This window comes from Castor canadensis, chromosome 1, assembly GCF_047511655.1.
Source record: "Castor canadensis chromosome 1, mCasCan1.hap1v2, whole genome shotgun sequence".
Taxonomy (NCBI): domain Eukaryota; kingdom Metazoa; phylum Chordata; class Mammalia; order Rodentia; family Castoridae; genus Castor; species Castor canadensis.
In genome coordinates this window covers 154,606,855-154,625,129 of record NC_133386.1, presented here as the reverse complement: position 1 = coordinate 154,625,129, position 18,275 = coordinate 154,606,855, and the positions used below count along the sequence as shown (strand labels likewise).

The 18,275-nt window shown below is 36.1% G+C and overlaps 1 protein-coding gene and 1 pseudogene across 9 annotated transcripts in view; one reads left to right on the top strand and one right to left on the bottom strand.

Moving 5' to 3' along the window:
• Sox6 (SRY-box transcription factor 6) overlaps positions 1-18,275 on the top strand; it is a 576,267-nt gene that overhangs the window by 132,531 nt on the left and 425,461 nt on the right. The gene's annotated exons all lie outside the window — the stretch shown is intronic.
• Positions 406-1,911, bottom strand: LOC109693724 (U4/U6.U5 tri-snRNP-associated protein 1 pseudogene; annotated as a pseudogene).

Sequence of the window (18,275 nt, the reverse complement as noted above, 5' to 3'; positions counted from 1 at the left end):
GTCTTAACTAGATTTTATACTTGTTTCATGGAAGTTAAAATTCTGTGATTTGATCACATTTTGTGTACAAAGTTAATGGAGGATGATGGACTATGATGGAAAATTGGCTGTCCTACATCAGCCCTGCCTTGTATTGTGATCTTCAACTTTTCTCAGATCAAAAGAAGGCAGGTACAGGTATTGAGCTCACGACGTTTGACCTCGACTGGTTTTTCTAAGTTATTTTGTACATTTTTCAGTAGCAAAACCAAACTGGGTCTTCAACTTTATCCCTATTTCTTGGAAGGGAAGAGTCTTTATAGAATTGGACTCATTTTTGGTTTTTTCCTCAGAGAGTTTTAACCTCTTTTGTTTTCCTAAAATTTGTAAACATATTTATTTTTACCTTTTTTTTTTAAAGGAACTTTATTTAACATTAAAGTCGGGGAGGGAATCGGAAGGGAAGTGGCTTCGTTTTGTAGTGTTCACGTTTCTGCTCTCGCTTCTGCAGCTGAGCATAATGTGCAGGTCTTCTGGGCCTTTTTCTTCTCTTGGGGTAAAGCCGCAGTGCCCAGGGGCTTGTCACTGGAGCTCATCCTCAGAAGTGCCTCCTCACCCAGCTTCTTCTCTCCACTCTGTGTTCATCTTGCTACAGCCCTTCCCATGGAACTGGTGGCACAGCTGCTGGAAAGCCTCCTTGGGTGTGAGTTTCTTGCCCATCTCACCCACATACTTGATCTTAACATCAGGCTTGTAGCCAAGACTTCTCGAAATCTTAGGTGAAGCCACAGTATTCCTCCCACCAGCCGTACTTGTAGATGGCTGTATTATCCTCTGTATTAGCCATGCAGTACATACATGGTTGAGTGTGGGGCCTTGGGAACTTTCATCTGGGCCACTTTCTGCACTGTGGTCTCTAGCAGCCCTTCGTTCTGACATAAGACCAGGGATGTGGCCAGCTTTATATTCACAATAGACTCCTTGTTCAGGATGGTGGTGAAGGAGGCAGAAAAGTCCTGCTTCTCATCCAGGCTGACCTTCTCCCAGTTCTATTTAGAACCATCACTGACTGGCTTAGTGCTCATCGTCCAGCTCAAAGTTCATGAGCTCCTTCTGCTACTCTTGGTTGCTGGCCAGCATGTATGTGGGGGTCTCCCTCAAGGTGTGACAGAACTCCAAGGTGACAATGAACACAGTCCCTTCCCACTGGAGATCCTTCTCCCAACTCCACCCAAGAGACTGAAGCTGCTTCACAATCTCCACCACCTTCTGGCTGCAGCATTCCACTTGCTGTAGGTGCTGCCACCCTTTCTGCACCTTATGCTCTCATCCTCCTTTAGCTCTGGTGACTTTGATGGCAGAGTGCCATCATCCACTTTATCGTTGATGTCCATGTTCTCCCTGTGTCATCAGGCTCAGGCTGGGACATGGGCTCCTTCTCATCCTCTACGACCCCTTCCTCCACTTTGGACACCTGGTGCAGACCCTGGCCCAGTGATCAGCAACCGAAGTCCCCCATCTTGAGTCTGATCCTCAAGAGGCAGCAAGTCATCTGTTAGCACATCCTCCTCATGGATTTTCTTCACCCTCCACTTGGTCTTTTTAAAGGTAACAGTCTCCTCAGGTTGAAAGTGCTTAGAGGTGAGCCTAGCTACAGGTTGGCTGGAATCTCCTCCAGCTCACGTTCTCAAAGGCAACTGGCCATGCCACAATGGTACAAATTGAAGGAGTGCAACCACTTGCCCTCCTGCTCATCACAGTATTTGGCCAGTAGAGAGGTTCTTTCTGTGCCAAGTCATCCATGCTCATCCTCTGCTTCTTGCACAGCTCCACATTCTTCTCTGCCAGCTCTCTACCCACCAGCATATCCTCCTCCTGAAGCATGTGTCCTTGAGAGTGAGGAGGGCCTTTCTTAGAAGGAATCAATGTCATACTCCATAGCAAGACCCTGTTGCCTCTGCCCAAACCAGAGTACTGACACTAAACTTTTGGTCCATATCCTCCATAGTTTAGGACTCTTTGCCAGTCATTCTTTTGTAGTGATGGACTCTTCTTAGTCCAGGCTGTGATATCATGGAGCCAGGGGCCATCCTCTCCCAAGTGTCTTTATATTCCTGAACTTTGGGTTCAATGGTTGCTTTTCAGCCTCCAGCTTCTCCCACAGCATTCTCTCTGTTGCAAGGCCACAGGGTTGATGACATCGGCTGCCTGGGTCTCACCATGGTGCCAGCTTCTTTCTTGATAACAATGACCTCCAAGGGTTTCAGTCCCAACTTTGCCGGGAGTTGGGTCTCCACAATGGTGAAGTGACAGGGCATCTCTTGAACTAGCCTGAGCTGGGATCAGCTTCAAAGCAGTCATTGCATTTCTCCAGTTGGCACATCCTCCCTTGCTGTGAGCACTGGACTTGGTTGTGCTCCCACCAGTGGTTGGTTCTGGGGGCCTGGCTTCGGTCCCCTGCTCACCCCTATGTTTCTGGCCCTGCTTCCATCTTTCACCGCCACTGGTGGTACCACTCCTGGTGCTTTGTTTCTTGTGCCCCCCAATGCTGCAGTAGCAGCTTTGCTTCCAGGCACCACCGTGGTGGTCCCAGCCACCTCTCTCCACGGGGCTTCTTTGACAATCCCACGGTGCTACAGGTTATGGGGTTGCAAGGCAGCTGCTGTCTTTTTTGCCGGCAATGAAGATAAGCTACTTTAGTTCATTTGCTTCACTGCGCCTTGGAGCCTCTGTTTTTTTTTTTTTTTTTTTCCCCTTTTGTAATTTTCAGGTCAAGATTTTACGTGCATTTGTCAAAATAAAGATTCTCACATAATGAAAAAAAAATTCTGTGATTTGATCATATTTTGTGTACAAAGCCAAGTGGGGTGATTTCATATATATTTAAGATTCTAGCTGGATCTGTATATGGGGATGACACTTAACAAAACAGCAAAGTGACATTTACTGAAAACTTCTCATGGAAAAGGCATAGAATTATTCACTGCTCCAAATGCACTTTGATTACATTTAAAAACATAATCTAACAGAAGTAAATATACATATACAAATTGTTTATACTATATACAATTATTGATATTCATGTCTTTTTTTTTTTCAGTGTGTGTGGGAGTTTTGAACTTAGGGCCTCACACTTTCTAGGCAGATGTACTGCCACTTGAGCTACTCCACCATCTTCATGTCTTCATTTTTAATAAATATTTTCAATGCCGTTTTGCAATAGAGTACTGAAGAAATAATACCTACAGTTTTATTGGCAGAGCAGATGAGCTCTCAGTTAATAATAACATTAAGTCTCAACTATATTGAATGCTAGTTCACTACATATTGGGCCATGAAGTATATAATAATTCTATACCTTTGGTAGCTGGTTAAATATGTAAGTTAGTTTGCTGCTGTCTAATATCTAATATAAACCTGAACACAAAAGAACACTCAGGTAAAATATAAATATATCTTTAAGTATTTATGACAACCACTTTTTCTGTGACTAATTCTATAAATTCAATTATAATATTTTTCTATAAAGTATTTTTAATGTTTAATGTTTATGAATGATAGATATGGCATCTCAGACAAATATTTGATATAATTTTCTTTTGGTTTGCAAAGTATTTATTCAGACTTGCTTATGAACCAGGTATTATTCTTAGAGCTGGAGATTCACATTTAATTAAAAAGGATTCTTTATATCAAAGAGTTTATGGCTTAGAGGGAGAGATAAAATAATGCATAAACAATTATAGTACAATGCAATATACTACAATAAAGTCTACATAAAGTATTATGAGAGAAATTAATAAAGAGATGTAAATGAAATCTTCATCAAAGCAAACTGAGTCAGGTATTGATAGAAGAATAGGATGTCAAAGAAAGTTAGCCCATGACCAAATCTTTACTCTGATTACAAGTCCATCTTTTTGCCTAGAATAATACCAGACACATAATAAGCACTTAGTAAATATTCTTTTGAATGCTGAATTCATCTTGATGTACAAGATTAAAAATAGTTATTCCCAAAAGCAGGAAGAACATGAGCAAAAGTATGAAAACGTTGAAAGTCATGGCATATGTATAGATGTGATTTAATATATTGGAATTAGAATGAAGGATTTGAGGAAGAGGTTCAAAATGTAACAAATAAGAGCATATATTTTGGAGTCAGTTAGACTAGAGTTTGGATATTTAAAAAAAAATTGTGGCTGGGCATAAGTGGCTCATGCCTATAATCCTAGCTACTTAGGAGGCAGAGATCAGGAGGGTCGTGGTTTCAAACTCAGCTCAGGCAAATAGTTCTTGAGACTTTATCTTGAAAATAACCAACACAAAAAGGGGCTGGCAGGATGGCTCAAGTAGTAGAGCACTTGCCTAGCATGTGTGAAACCCTGAGTTCAAACCCCAGTTTTACCAAAAATTAAAGAAATTATGGTGCTGGGGATTGAACCCAGAGCCCTGTGTATGCTAACTGCTCTGCCCTTGAGCCACATTCCCAGTTCTAGAGTTTGAATCTTGACTTCATAGTAATTTTGTGATCATGGATAAAATGCTGAGTGTTTTCCTACTTTAAAATAAAACTAATAACATTTATTTATGATGTGGACTTGACTGGCAAAAGTATCTGGCTAGTGGAAAGCATTAAATTAGTCAGCAAGCCATTATTACCTTTTTTGAGAATGTGATAAACCCAAAGACCAGAGGGATGCACATAATTAAAATTCTGAAGGACCTCATGTCATATTAAGGAGTTTGAACTCTCCTGTATGTGATTGAGGCTGTTAAATATTAATTTGTTGTTGAACATTCACCACAACTAAAAGAAATTGACATTTAATAGCTTACAAACTAATAGTTTATCCTTTTCATAATATTCTGTTATTGTTACACAAGTTCACAATTCCCCATCCTGCTCATATTGCTCAATTATTTGAGACTCACTCCAAGTAGGGAATAGACAGCATGTATTATTAACTTGACTAAGTAAAGTGACCTTCTCAGAGTTGCCTGAGGTTAAGGAATGGGCTAAATAACACACAGTAAAAAATAAAAAATTTGAAAAAGAATAAAATAAATTGGATAGCTGTTATTTATAGTACTAATATATCTATGACCCAAAATATAAGTAGAAATTTCAAGTGAATTATCCTTTGATTGATAGTTGGAAGTTGATTGCATCTTTACAGGCCATGGTCCAAATCTAGTGGACCCAAGAGGGTCTTTTAATAAACCATAAGTTCTTGAATTTGTCTGTGTACCAAAACCTTGTTGCACAGCATTTTAGGTATTGTGCCCCACACTGATCTATTCAACTGGAATCTCTAGATGACTAGGAATCTTCATTTTATTAAATTCCTCAGATAATTCTAATCATCACAAAGATTGAGACCCACTGTCTTAGAAAAATAATGTGGTGAAATTAATATTTAAAAAAAATAAGACAAATGTAAAATTGGATTTATGATTAAGGCAACTTGTATCACTAAATACATCAAAAATAGCTTTGATATTGAAAACTAACCTTTTAAAATCAATTTGTTTAAATTTAAACCTCTTAAATAGTGGAAGGGGTGTTGATTAGTGACAGTAGTGAAGCTGTGAGTTCAATCTCCACCACCAAACAACAAAATCTCTTGAAGAGTAACAGGATGTGAACAGTTAATTTGTACATTATCAGTGTCATTCATACCTTGCTTTTTCATCCTTTGATTTTTGAGAGAAAATTCCATAAATCTACTTTTGACTATAATTAACTTGGCATATGCCTTTGAATTAAGAACTGAAGTTCTGAACTCTATTAGAGAGCTTTTAAAATGGTGCCATGTCTCTTCATTGTTCTTATGTCACTGGGTGGGGCTCACCTATTTGTTGTAAATGAAGTAGTACTAATTAAATATTGCTATAAGTGTTCATCAATTAAATATAATTTTGAGTTGTTAGGAGTAGAATGTTGGGAAATAAAAGAGATGACCTGAAACTATGAAATGAATGCTAGTGAAGTATAAAGAAAATATAAAGACTTGGTGATGACTGAATTACTAAGGGCATTTAGGGAAAAATCCCTAAATAGTACCATTTCCTATTTTTTAAATATAATATGGCTTTCCTTTTCCTTCTCTCTCTCTAATTTCCCTCCCTTGCTTCCTTCTTTCTTGCCTCCCTCCCTCCCTGGCTGTATAGCCAGGATAACCTGAAACTCAAGATACTCCTGCTTCAGCCTTTTTAGGGCTGGGATTAGAGACATGCACCACCATACCCAGTTTTCTTCCTGTTTCTTATCCCATATCTCATTTGCTATGGAGAATTAATTGACTACCAGAGTGTGGGAGATATTTGGTAATATCTACCTGGATGGGACCATTAGCATTTTTAACAGTAAAAATGTCAAAAAGATGATGATGCCTTTTATAGTCCAATAGAATATAAGAAATTGGGAAAGTTATTTATGATGAATACTTCACATAAAATCTGAGCCGTAATGGGATAATTTAAACATTAAGGATGTTTAGTAAATTTAAGTTACCAATAATAATTAACATTTACCACGCTTCATAGTTGCCGAAGAGGTACAAGGGGATGTAGCTCAGTGGTGGAGCATTTGTCAAGCATGTACAAGGCCCAGTCCTTATTAGCACACACAAAAAAGTACATTCTTTTTTTCTTTTATACTTTCTTATTCAGTAGTGGTCTTCCTTGTATTTTCTTTTCCTCATCTAGTTTATAAATGTGAATATTTGATTTTTAATTTTTTCTTATTGTTGTGGAGGATAGGGTACATTGTGACATTAACAGATGTTCTTACAATATATCAAATATATCATACTTGAATTCATCCCCTCCATCATTTTCCTTTATCCCTGCCCCCCCAGTGTTTGATTTTTTAAAAACTTACTATCTTTTAATTATAGCTTGAACTGGAATTCCCAAGGGCATTCGGATTTTTTTGCCTAGATATTATGAGATGACTGGAATTTTGGAAATTTGGCTTGTTTTATGGAAGTTATCATCTTAGATATAGGTTCTACTATGTACCAGGTACTATTTGAGACAGTGTAGATATAAGCAGTGAATAAAACAAAATTCCTGCTTTCCTTAAGTTTATATTCCAGTGGTAGTGGTGGGAAAAACACTAAAAACAACACATAAGAAAGTAATTATATTCTCTTAGGAAATGATGAATGCTATGAGGAAACATGAAACAGGATAAAAGAGGAAGTGTTGAAGTATGGAGTTTCCTACTTATGGTATAAAATACAGTGATACTTCACAGATAAGGTAATATTTAAGATGAGACCAGAAAGAAGTAAAGGAGCAAATCATGCAGATTTCTGGGGGAAAACCATTCTAGGCAGAGGGAACCACTGTCCTGATGTGGAGGACTGAACTTGATGAACATGAGGAATGGTAGTAAGGACACCAGTGTAGCTGCATGATGTGAATGGTGAGGACATGCATGAGTTAAGCTATTGTTTTACCCTGAGGAAGCCATTTTTTTGCTCTGGTTTTTCCCTGTAGAAGATGTGTTCTCAGCAGAAGAGTGACATGAACTGACTTCCATTTTAAAAGATTTATACTGCCTACTGTGTTGAGTATAGACTGCATCAGGAAGACTAGTTAGGAGGGATCTTAGTGTGTTTGGGCTGCTCTAACAAAATACCATAGACTGAGTGGCTTATAAACTCAAAAATTTATTTTTCACAGTTCTGGAATTTAGGAAATCCAAAATCAAGGCACTGTCAGATCCTTTATCTGGCAAGAGCCTGCTTTCTCATAGACAGTTAACATGGTGGAAGAGATAAGGGGTCTCTCCTTGGGCCTCTTATAAGAGTAATGAATAATCCTATTCATGAGTGCTCTGTCCTCATGACCTTGTAAAGACCCCCCACTTGTAATACAATCACCTTATGAATGAAGATTTCAACAAATGAATTTTGAAGGAACCTAAACATTTAGACCATTGCAGGAGACTTTTGCAGTAATCCAGGTTAAAAGATGATGGTGTCTTAGCTAAATCAATTAGTGAGTGAACACCTAAATAAAAAGCATTTGTATCTGTTATTCTGAACAAATATACTGAGCATTGATCACATTAGGTTAAGATTCCCTTGAGGAAGTAATGAGTAAGCTGTGATCTGAAAGGAGAATAGGCAATAAATAAAATAAAAGGACTGGGGTGAGGGCAGGGAAGACAAAATATTTAGGTAAAAGAAAGGGCATATACAAAGGTTCTATGATTGGAGGGTGCAAGTTGTGTTCTAAGAACTGGATGACTGCTAGTGAAGCCAAAGCTCAGAGAGCTAACATTTATATGCTAATTATTTGACACAATTTATTTCTCATATATAGTCAGAGGTAGTTCTTATTGTTTTAATTTTATAGTTGAGGATATTGAAGCATACAAGAGTAAAGTGACTTGCCTAGGGTACAAATTACTATGAAATAGCAGAACTTGATTGTTTACTATAACCTTTCCTGCTCACCAGAGTGTCAGTTCATTGAGAGTAGAGACCAGAGACATTATTTTGTTTGAAGCTGTCTTCTTAAGAAAAAGAAAAGTGCCTACCACATGGTAGATACTCAATAAGTATTTGCTGCATAAATGAGTGAATTTATTGGAATCAATGTGTATATGACTCCAAAATCCATGTTCTTGATCATATCCTGTGTACTTAAGATGCAAAGTAGAACTGTCAGTTTTGTTTTCTTTTTCTTTTCTAAGTAGAGCTGTCAGATTGTTTTTTCCCTCCCTCCCCCCTCTTTTTTTTTTCTGCACTATGCATGCTAGGCAAGCACTTTACCATGTGAGCCATGCCCCCAGCCCCAGTTTGTTTCGTAGAGAAGGTTTCAATAAGGGGGCCAAAACTTTAGACTAGCTCAATCCAAAGGGGATGAAGGAAAAACAAAACAACAACAACAAGAAAACATTGCTAAAGGGAAGACAGAGCTGAGGAAAAAGTGATAAAACCAAATTTACTATGAACTAGACTAGGTCAGAAGGGAGAGGAAAAGAAAGTTCTGATGGCTTGAAGTTAGCCACCAACTTCCACAATAGCTTCACTAGAACTTGGGCTGCAAATATTTTTGCTTTACTACCCCACAGTTGCCCATTGTTTTGACTTAGTCAGTTTCCTGAGACGCAGAACACAATATGTCCTACATAATTTTTCCTCCTTGGTTTCCTTCGCTTCTTTTCATTTAGCAGCCCTCTTTCTCCCAAACATTTTTTCTCAGCAGGTACTCTCAGATCATTTGTTCTCAGTGCAATATGACTTGTGGGACACACGGAATATCTCTTGATTTCTTGGCTCTGAGTTTAATAGTTCAGATGTGTGACTTTACACCTATCATAGATATTTCTCTCTAAAATAGAACTTTGTATCTTACTTCTAAGAATTTAAACTTTAATCTTTTTGTTTTTTCACTTCACACTGCCTGTGTTCTTTCACCATTCCAAACTCTTTTCCCTTTTGTCTTTCTCAGAGGAAGAAATGTTCCATCTCTTCTCATGAGGTAACGTCTACTCATGCTTCCCCTCCCCCTTTACCCTTCAATTGTGCCTTTTTAGTTCTATCATCTCTAGAGAGGATCTCCTTTCTTCTTTTTCATGGGCGATTCAGGAACTTTGAGCAAATTATTTGACTTCTTTGAGTTCAACTTCTTATTTTAAAATATCACTTGCTAACTGTATAAGTTTATAATGAGTCAGTTATACACATGAGTATGCTTTATGAACTAGAAAACATCATTCAAACAAGATGCTACTTTTACACAAATGATTCAGATTTCTTCATGAAACGGTTTTCCTCAACTTTGCTAACCCTTGAAATATTCTTATTTACTTCTTCCTTTTTACTGTTAAAATGTCCTAAAAGAGTAATTTTTATTTTTTATCTGTACTTTTTCACTCCCTAATCTACTGGAATCTGGTTTTCACTTGATTCTGGCTAACTCTATTGAATCTGTTGCCTCAAGATTACTTGAGATTGCCTGATTCCATATTCAATGTCTTTTTTTCAGTTCTTGTTTTTACTTTCTCTTGCAGTTGGCATTGTTGGCTCAAAATGGCTCAACACAGTAGTAGATATTCAACAAGTTTTTAGTAAGTAAATGTTTCTCTTTAGTCTTTTTTAGATGAGTTAACTTTCTCTGCTCATAACCAAATACATGCATTTTTCAAGTTTAACCCTTTTTCTGTTGTTTTCACTCTATATTCTCTCTTGGAAATAGAATTTGTTCCAGTGCTTTTGAACGCGACATGAGTGAATCTCACATGTACTTTTCCAGCTCTGCCCTAAGCTGTAGTTCTATCTTTAATTCCGTTTTTCTACCTGGATATAACACTGGCATTTCAGATTCACCAAGTTTACCACCTTTTCCCTAAATCAATCTCACTTTAGGTTTTTGTTTTTGACAGTGATGACAGTACTCAGTCACCCAGACTTGAAACTTTAGAAACATGTTAATTTCTCTTTCTTTATATGTCACTACAATGGTCATTCAGTTGCTCACCAAGTGCTTATTCAGTGCTCATTACATGTAAAACACTATGTTATATGCTAAGTATAAGTGAAACAAAACAGAAAAAAACAAATGCTATCAAAGGTCTTATTTTTTAGTAATTTGCATTCATTTATCTATTTATTAAATAAATATTTGTTGAGTTGATGGGATTGCTCTTTTTGGATGAGATTGTCAGAGGAGGTTTCTTTGATATGGAAACATTTGATCAGAAATCTGAATAAAATGAAAGAACAAACCACATAAACGACTAAGGGAAAAGCATTCAGGCTAAGGGGAAAATGTGCAGAAAGGCTGTGAACTGAGAAGTCCTTGACTGTTCATAGAAACAGTGGTACCAATAGTGTGAGGAGAGTCAAGTGAGTGAGTAAAAGGGATGTTGGAAATATTAGAGTGATAGCTGGTGGGAAGATCAAGTAGTATCAAGACCATGATGAAAACTCTGGTTTTTACTCTGAGTAATATAGGAAGTCACTTGGATATTTAAGACTGAAGCAAGATGTTGTGATTTATATTTTTGAAATAATCACTTTTCTGTAACAAAAAAATAGACTATTGAAAAGCAAGAGTGGGAACGAGGATGCCAGTCTAAACATCCAAACTAAAAAGTGTTTAGATGAAATGAAATGGCTTGGACTAACATAGTAACAGCTGAGTAATATATATATAAAATGGAACTTTTTGGGAGATGTATCCTCCTCTGGTAGCCTGGTGGCTTGGTGAGTTGGCAAAAACTTTCCTCCTAGGTGTCTTTTCCTAAGATGACTATAGCCCTGTGTCAGGGTACTGGTTACTGAGCAGAGTGCTGGCTACATTTGCTGCCTACTTGCTCCTTCATCTGAGTATAATGTTACATAACCATTTTGGATGACCAGCTTAGTCATTCATTAAAATTTTTTAAAATTCTCATTATTCACATCAAGGTCCTTATGAGTCATTTTTTATTTCACTAGTACCTGACATGGTGTTCCATCATAGTTTGTTATTTGTTGATGAAAAGAATAATGAACTATTTCATGTCAATCCTTTACACAGATCACTGTACTAAAGTTTCTGAGATCTAAAATAGTGTGTAACTTAATAAGAGCTAATTATAACAGCTTATTTCCATTGTTATGAAACATAAGCTATCAAATGTAATGCCATTGATATGATTTATATAAACTAAAAGTGGATATATATTATTATATAATATTAGTTGTCACTTGAGAGGCCAGGTACATTTCAGTGTACCTGGATTTGTTTTAATGGCTGATACCAATTATAAGAAAAATGATAAGTACTTATTTTTTTCATGTGTGCTTATTTCAATCACCCAACAATATCTTGAAATGACATAGTGTGGATGATGATGCAAATCTAGGGGCTGCTGCCAAGTCCGACATAGCAGCAACATGGATGTAGTGTAGTCAGTGTCACTAAAAGTTTGAAATCTACTGTATTAGAGGCACATGCAGAAGCTATGTTAATTGCTGTCTTATTTTCCATATGGTTCTGTTTTAATGAAGCATATTTGATGCAGATGGTTGGAAAGTAAGTTGGGCAATGTCTAAACTGGCACTAATTCCTGCAGTGCTTCAACTCTAGTACTGAATAGTACCTTTGTACATGTTCTTCATTCACAGCTTTTTTATTTTTTAGTTGAAATGTGGCCTGTGAAAACTGAAAACTTCTTTCTTATTTAAACTTGATCTATGAAAAGAAAAAGAATAATCATATTCCTCCTGATTCCAAGTCAAAAGTACACTCCAACTTAGTTTCTTTTGTCTTATCGGGTCTCATCATTGTTACAGCTCTTTCTAGACATGTTTATTTAGTTGAGGTAATGGGCATTTTAAAGGGTCACATTTAGGAAATGAAATGATATTAACAAATGCTGAAACTGCCAGAGTTCATATTGTAATATTTTTGCTTCTTTAGCAGTATGAAATAGATTATTTCAGTCTAGATTATTAATAACTATTGCTTGTTTTCACATTTTCTATATCTTGTGCAATGAAATTAGACATATTAGATGTTAGTATTAAGTAGAAATGAAATTAAGAATAAATTGGCCAGCAAAACATCAAAAATCTTTTCATTTTATTTCTTTCCTTCTATGAGATTAGAATATCAATAGTCATTGTGTTTGTGTTAAGTCTTTAGAGAGAGTTCAGATATGTTATCTTGCTTAACAATGATGTGCTGATTTCCTCTGAGTATTTTATTTTGGGGTACTTATAGCTAAATAAGTACAATTGTCTTCATATTTGCTAAAGAATGTAGATAATGCCCCTGCTAGATTTGAGGTTGAGTTCTGCAGAGCAAAAAGGAAGACATGCTTCAATGGCTTTGTATCAATTTTGCCATTTTTTTTCTCACATTGTCACTAAGATACTGTTTTTGTTATGTGAATAAGACATCTGCTGGCTAGCCTAGCTCTCTTTACCTGATTGTGTGAAAAATCTTGGTTAAATCTGTTAGGCCTTGGAGGCCTAGGAAACTGTTAAGTGCTACTGAACTCGAAAGACATAATGTCCTTGGTCTATTTTGTCTCTCCTGCCTGTGGACACCTTTGATAAATAACCGTAATGTAGATATGTAATAAGCCAAACAATGATGTATTCTAAGCAATGAGTGGGCCAAGAATTAATAACCTCTTACTAAAAAATAAAAGTTTCTCATATTCTTACAGAGGTTGAAAGATGCAATACAAAAATTAATTTCTCACCCAACTTAGTTATTTTGTTACAGGGAATCCCAAAGCTGAAGAGAAATCTTTTTTTTTTTCAATCCTAGGTTGCAAGAACCTAGGATTCACAATCCTAACCTTTTTTCTTCTTTACTTTTATTATCATGTTATTACTGTACTGGGGGTACATTGTGATATTTACAAAAGTTCTTACAGTATATCATAGTTGAATTCCTTCCTTCCATCATTCTCTTTTATTTTCCCCTCCCCCATTCCTGAAGTAGTTTGAACATGTCTCATTTTTCCATTTTCTATACATAAGTACATAATGTTTCCACTACATTCACCCTTCTACAACCTTTCCTTATATCCTCCACCTGGTACACTCCTGACTTTTAACTGCCTTCTCTACTGAGTTGTCTTTTAGGAGAGCTTAACGTTAGACCAGACATCGTTCTGTTCAAATGTACTTGCATGTGTTTGGGAAGTTGTATTGAATGTATCTGTTTGCCACAGAAACTAATCATCTAAATGTCAGTTTTAATGTTGAAATTTTATGAGAATGGAAAGAAGTACACATTTTTACTTACTTTAGACTTCTCTTTAGAAAATGTAGTCTGTTGTTCTTGTCTCAAGTTGGAAGGATTTCCAAAGTTGTCTTTAAAACTTGTGGAAGTAAATGCAATCCAGAATTAGACAAGAAAAAAATTACCCTCCTTTAAAAAAACTCCTAGTAATTGTAGCACACCAGTTTTAGTCATTTTTTGACCTTTCCCTCAATTTATATTCACCCCAGAGAAATTTTTATTCTTTTGTCTTGTCTTATTTGTTTTATTTCAAGCATGGTTTAACTTTTCACTGGAGCAAGAGTTTAAAAAGGTCAGAGTAAGAAGAGGACAATTATCTTTGTGACAACTGTCAATCAATTATATATTATTCAAGACATGTTGTGTTTCCCAATAATGTTTAACAGAATTATAGAATTTCTTTTGAGTTTTAATCACCTTGAGAAATCTCAGAAAAAATTTAAAAATCCACCTGTCACTTTCCCTCCCTTTCTGTAGGAGTATTTCTTAAACTTATAGACAATAGCTCTTTAGAATATTCTCTGATTTGAACTCTACAGAAAACCACTTACAAAGTGCAGGGACCCCTAAATTGGGCTGGACAGGTAGAGATCACTATTGTCATGATGCTAATAAGAGTTATAGGTAGGGTGGGGTCTGAAATAAGGGTAGAGATGCTAGGTTGTTCTAAACAGTAATTTAAAGACAACAAAAATTCAGCAATTGCTTTTTCATCATTGTTTAGATTTCAGGGAACTTTAGAGGTTTTCTTTTAATGTTTTTTTTTTTTCAGAAAAACAATGCTCTTATTTTAGAGATAAAACAAGATATTTAGTTAAGCTTTGGGATTTTATATTTTTATTTTTTAAGTTCCTATGATTTTCAGGTCTAATTCTTGAACTGTATCTCTTTGGTCTTGATTTTGTTTTCAGAGAAATAGCAAAGCTAAGCTTTTCATTTAATTGTAATAAAATACTGCCCTAAAGAAGAAAGAAATATGTTTCTTTTTTACTGGTTTATGTGGAAAAGCATATAACTGTAATAATATTTTAACTATAGTTTGTATAGACCATACTCATTTAAACTCTATGCAAATCTTTGTTACTTTAGGGCAAACAAGCTAAGAAGCCATAATGTGTGGTGTAGTGAGCACACACCATAAATTTGATAATCATACTTGTGAATTCATCATATTTTATATAGGAGACCTCTGTAGCATTACGAATAGTAATGTGCAAATGACATGAAAAAAATGTCGCCACAGTCTTGAATGTTTAGTGATTTTAATACTGCTATATTACTTTATTCTGTGCCAAGTTGCATTGATTGATAAGTGAAGATATTAAAATAGCAGAAATATTATGTTGGCTTTAAGACATGGAGTTTTTATAATTCCCAATGAATCTGGGATGTTAATATAAATACTTCTTTTGTGGGGCAGCAGGAAACATGCTGACCAGACTACACATGTTACTGAGGAGGCTTGCCTCTACTGTTTAGAGAAACAGGAGTGGGAAGCGGTCTTAAGTGAAAGTGAAAAAAGGCATTTGTATAGCTGCATGGCAACACAAATATTTCACTTAGTGAGGACTGACAATGCATCTCATTATGGGAGCGGGTGCCAGCTTGTAAAAAATTTCTGTTTAACTTTCCATATTAGTTGAAGGTGCCTGTGCTTAACTATTTGAAGCCTGGCATCCTCCCTACCCCTGATATTTCACTTGGCCCCTTCCTCTGGTTTTGTCCACCAGTTTTTGTTTGTTTGTTTGTTTTATCCCACAGAAATAGATGAGAAAGCCAAGGATATCTGGTCCATTAAATGCTATTAGGGATATGTGGGGAAGTCTGGCAGATTGAAGTCTGCCTCAGGCTAGACATTTGTCACTTCTTCCTGTTTCTCTTATTTCTGCCTGATGCACTTTTCTTAAGGCTAATTGTTATACTCTGCCTTGACAGAAACATTTGATGGTACTTATTTGAAGTTGACAGTTACCTTGTGGTATTATCATTGCTTGAGTAGCAGTCCTGCACAGAAATGACTGAACAGAAATTTTTCAAAGGAAGAAATACAAATGGCCAAAAAACACATGGGGAAATGTTCAGTATCCTTGGCTGTAAATGAAATGCAAATCAAAACCACGTTGGCTATCATCAAAAACACAAACAATAACAAATTGTTGGCAAGGACATGGGGATAAAGGAGTACCTAAACACTGTTGGTGGGAATGTAGATTAGTGCAACTACTATGGAAAACAGTATGGAGGTTCCTCAAAAAACTAAAAACAACTACTATATGATCCAGCAATGTCACTCCTGGGCCTATATCCAAAGGAATGTAAGTCAGGATACTATAAAGACACTTGCACACTCATGTTTATTGCAGTATTATTCACAATAGCCAACCTATGGAAATAGTTCAGATGCCCTACAACTAATGAATGTAAGTAAATGTGATATATATATATACATACACATATATATTTAACTTTATCATTCACAGGTAAATGGATGGAACTGAAAAATATCATGTTAAGTGAAGCAAGGTTCAGAAAGACAAAGGTCATATGTTTTCAACAGTGACACTGTTAGAGGAGACTAGGGGAGGAGGCAAAGAAGAGAATGATAGAATGAATAATATTGAAATATATCGCATCTTTGTAGGAATGTACTGCTGAATAATACAGTGTAGGGGGAAAAGGGTATTGAAGAATAATAAAGGGGTTAGATTGATTAAAGTACAATGTATTTATAGGTGAAGTATCAAGGCAAAACTCCACTGAACAATTAACAGGCACTTAAACGATGAAGGATAGGAATGTAAAACAAGTCATGTTAAGGGGAGGGTACTAGTGGAAAGAGGAGGGTAAATGAAGAGGATAAAGGAGGATGAATATGGTTGATGTATTTTCTATACATCTATGAATATGGAACATCGAAAGCTGTTGAAGTCATTTTAAGAACGGCAGGGGGAAAAGGGAGAATAATGGAGAGAATGGACCAAACTGGTGTATGCTGTATGCATATATGGAAATGTCACAACAAACCCCTCCTACAACTATTATACACTAATAAAAACACTTAAATTTTTTGACATTAAATGTTAAATTTTCTAATCTTTCACAATATATTTGGATCCTATGATCTTTTTTTTTGCTTATAAGAAAGCAGAAGAAATGAACTAATGATGACTACTGCATCATTTATCTAAAATTATCTTTTTCATGCATTTTGATCTAAAGAAGGTGAAGAAATGCTTTGTTTGAGATCAAGGTCTCTGTGTTCTCAATGGGATAATTCCTGTCTTGCATTCATCAATTTCAGTAGCTTTACCAGGATACGGCAGTGTAAGGGGAGGACAAAATACACTTTTAGATGCCTGACTGTAATGAAAGATTTTCAGCGTTCACAGCATAGAATGTTGTGAGTAATCAAAAAATGCACAGTTTCTGCTGTGGCACCAGAAATATTAGAGTTTGTTTAAAGAACCTTTCAAAACGTTTTATCTTTTGTGAATAAAATACAAGACTGCTGATTATAGAACAAACTAAGAGGAATAATTTAAAATGGACAAAACCCATTAAAATTATATACCAAGAGAGTTAAGTGAGACTTTCTTTGCATGAAGAAATTGAAAAAATACAAATTGTTGGCTATATCTTTATAGTAATTTCTGTAGAAATTTAAGGGGTTGTGTTCCATGAGTATATTAACATTTATTTAATGAAAGTAGTTAGGGGCATTTAGCATTTTAAAAATAAGAAATACTTTCAGATAGAAGTCTATCCTAAAATAATTTTTTCCCCATATCAAATTTTGGAAATTTGTAGTAAAATCTTTCCTCCTGTTCTTTCCCTCCACTGTATCGTGGTTCTTATCCTATTTCAATACTCTATATTTTTGTGTGTAGATGCTGGTACTATTGGGCAAGAGTACCATTTGAAATCCTGAAGACTGTGGCACTATCTGCCAGGCAGAAACCTGAACTGGCCTGGGGTGGGGGTTGTAAATGTTTGCCATATATTTTTCTGACCTCTTTACTCCTACCACCTCAGAAGCAGTTGTGAATTTTTGCTGAATTAGTCATATCGTAGCATTGTGTCTTGGTCTTACAGATTGAAAAGACAGTACGCCACCTTTGATGGGATAGGCCAGGGGTATGTATTGCTTAGGAGGCAATGCAGTTATAATCTACATGCGACCCAAAGTAAATATTTTGCCATTAGCTTTCTTGTTAATTAGACCATCATGATTAACCTTAAAGTGCCAGATATGGACTTTTTAAAAAAATAAATTTGGACTTTTTTTTTTTTTTTAGTTCTCTGTGACTGCCTAGTTCCTTTTCATCAAAAGTAGTCATTTCCTCTCTTCAAGTAAGACAATACTTCAGCTTTCCCAGCAAATCTTGCTTTAGGGTAGGTGAATTGATTCAGTATGGAGGGGCATCAAATATGTGGGGTTCTCACTCTTCATTCTATAATATTTCTGTCTCCGTGTCTTTCCATCCAATTGTCAGTTTAAAGTAGTTGGTAGTGGCTTTATCACTATT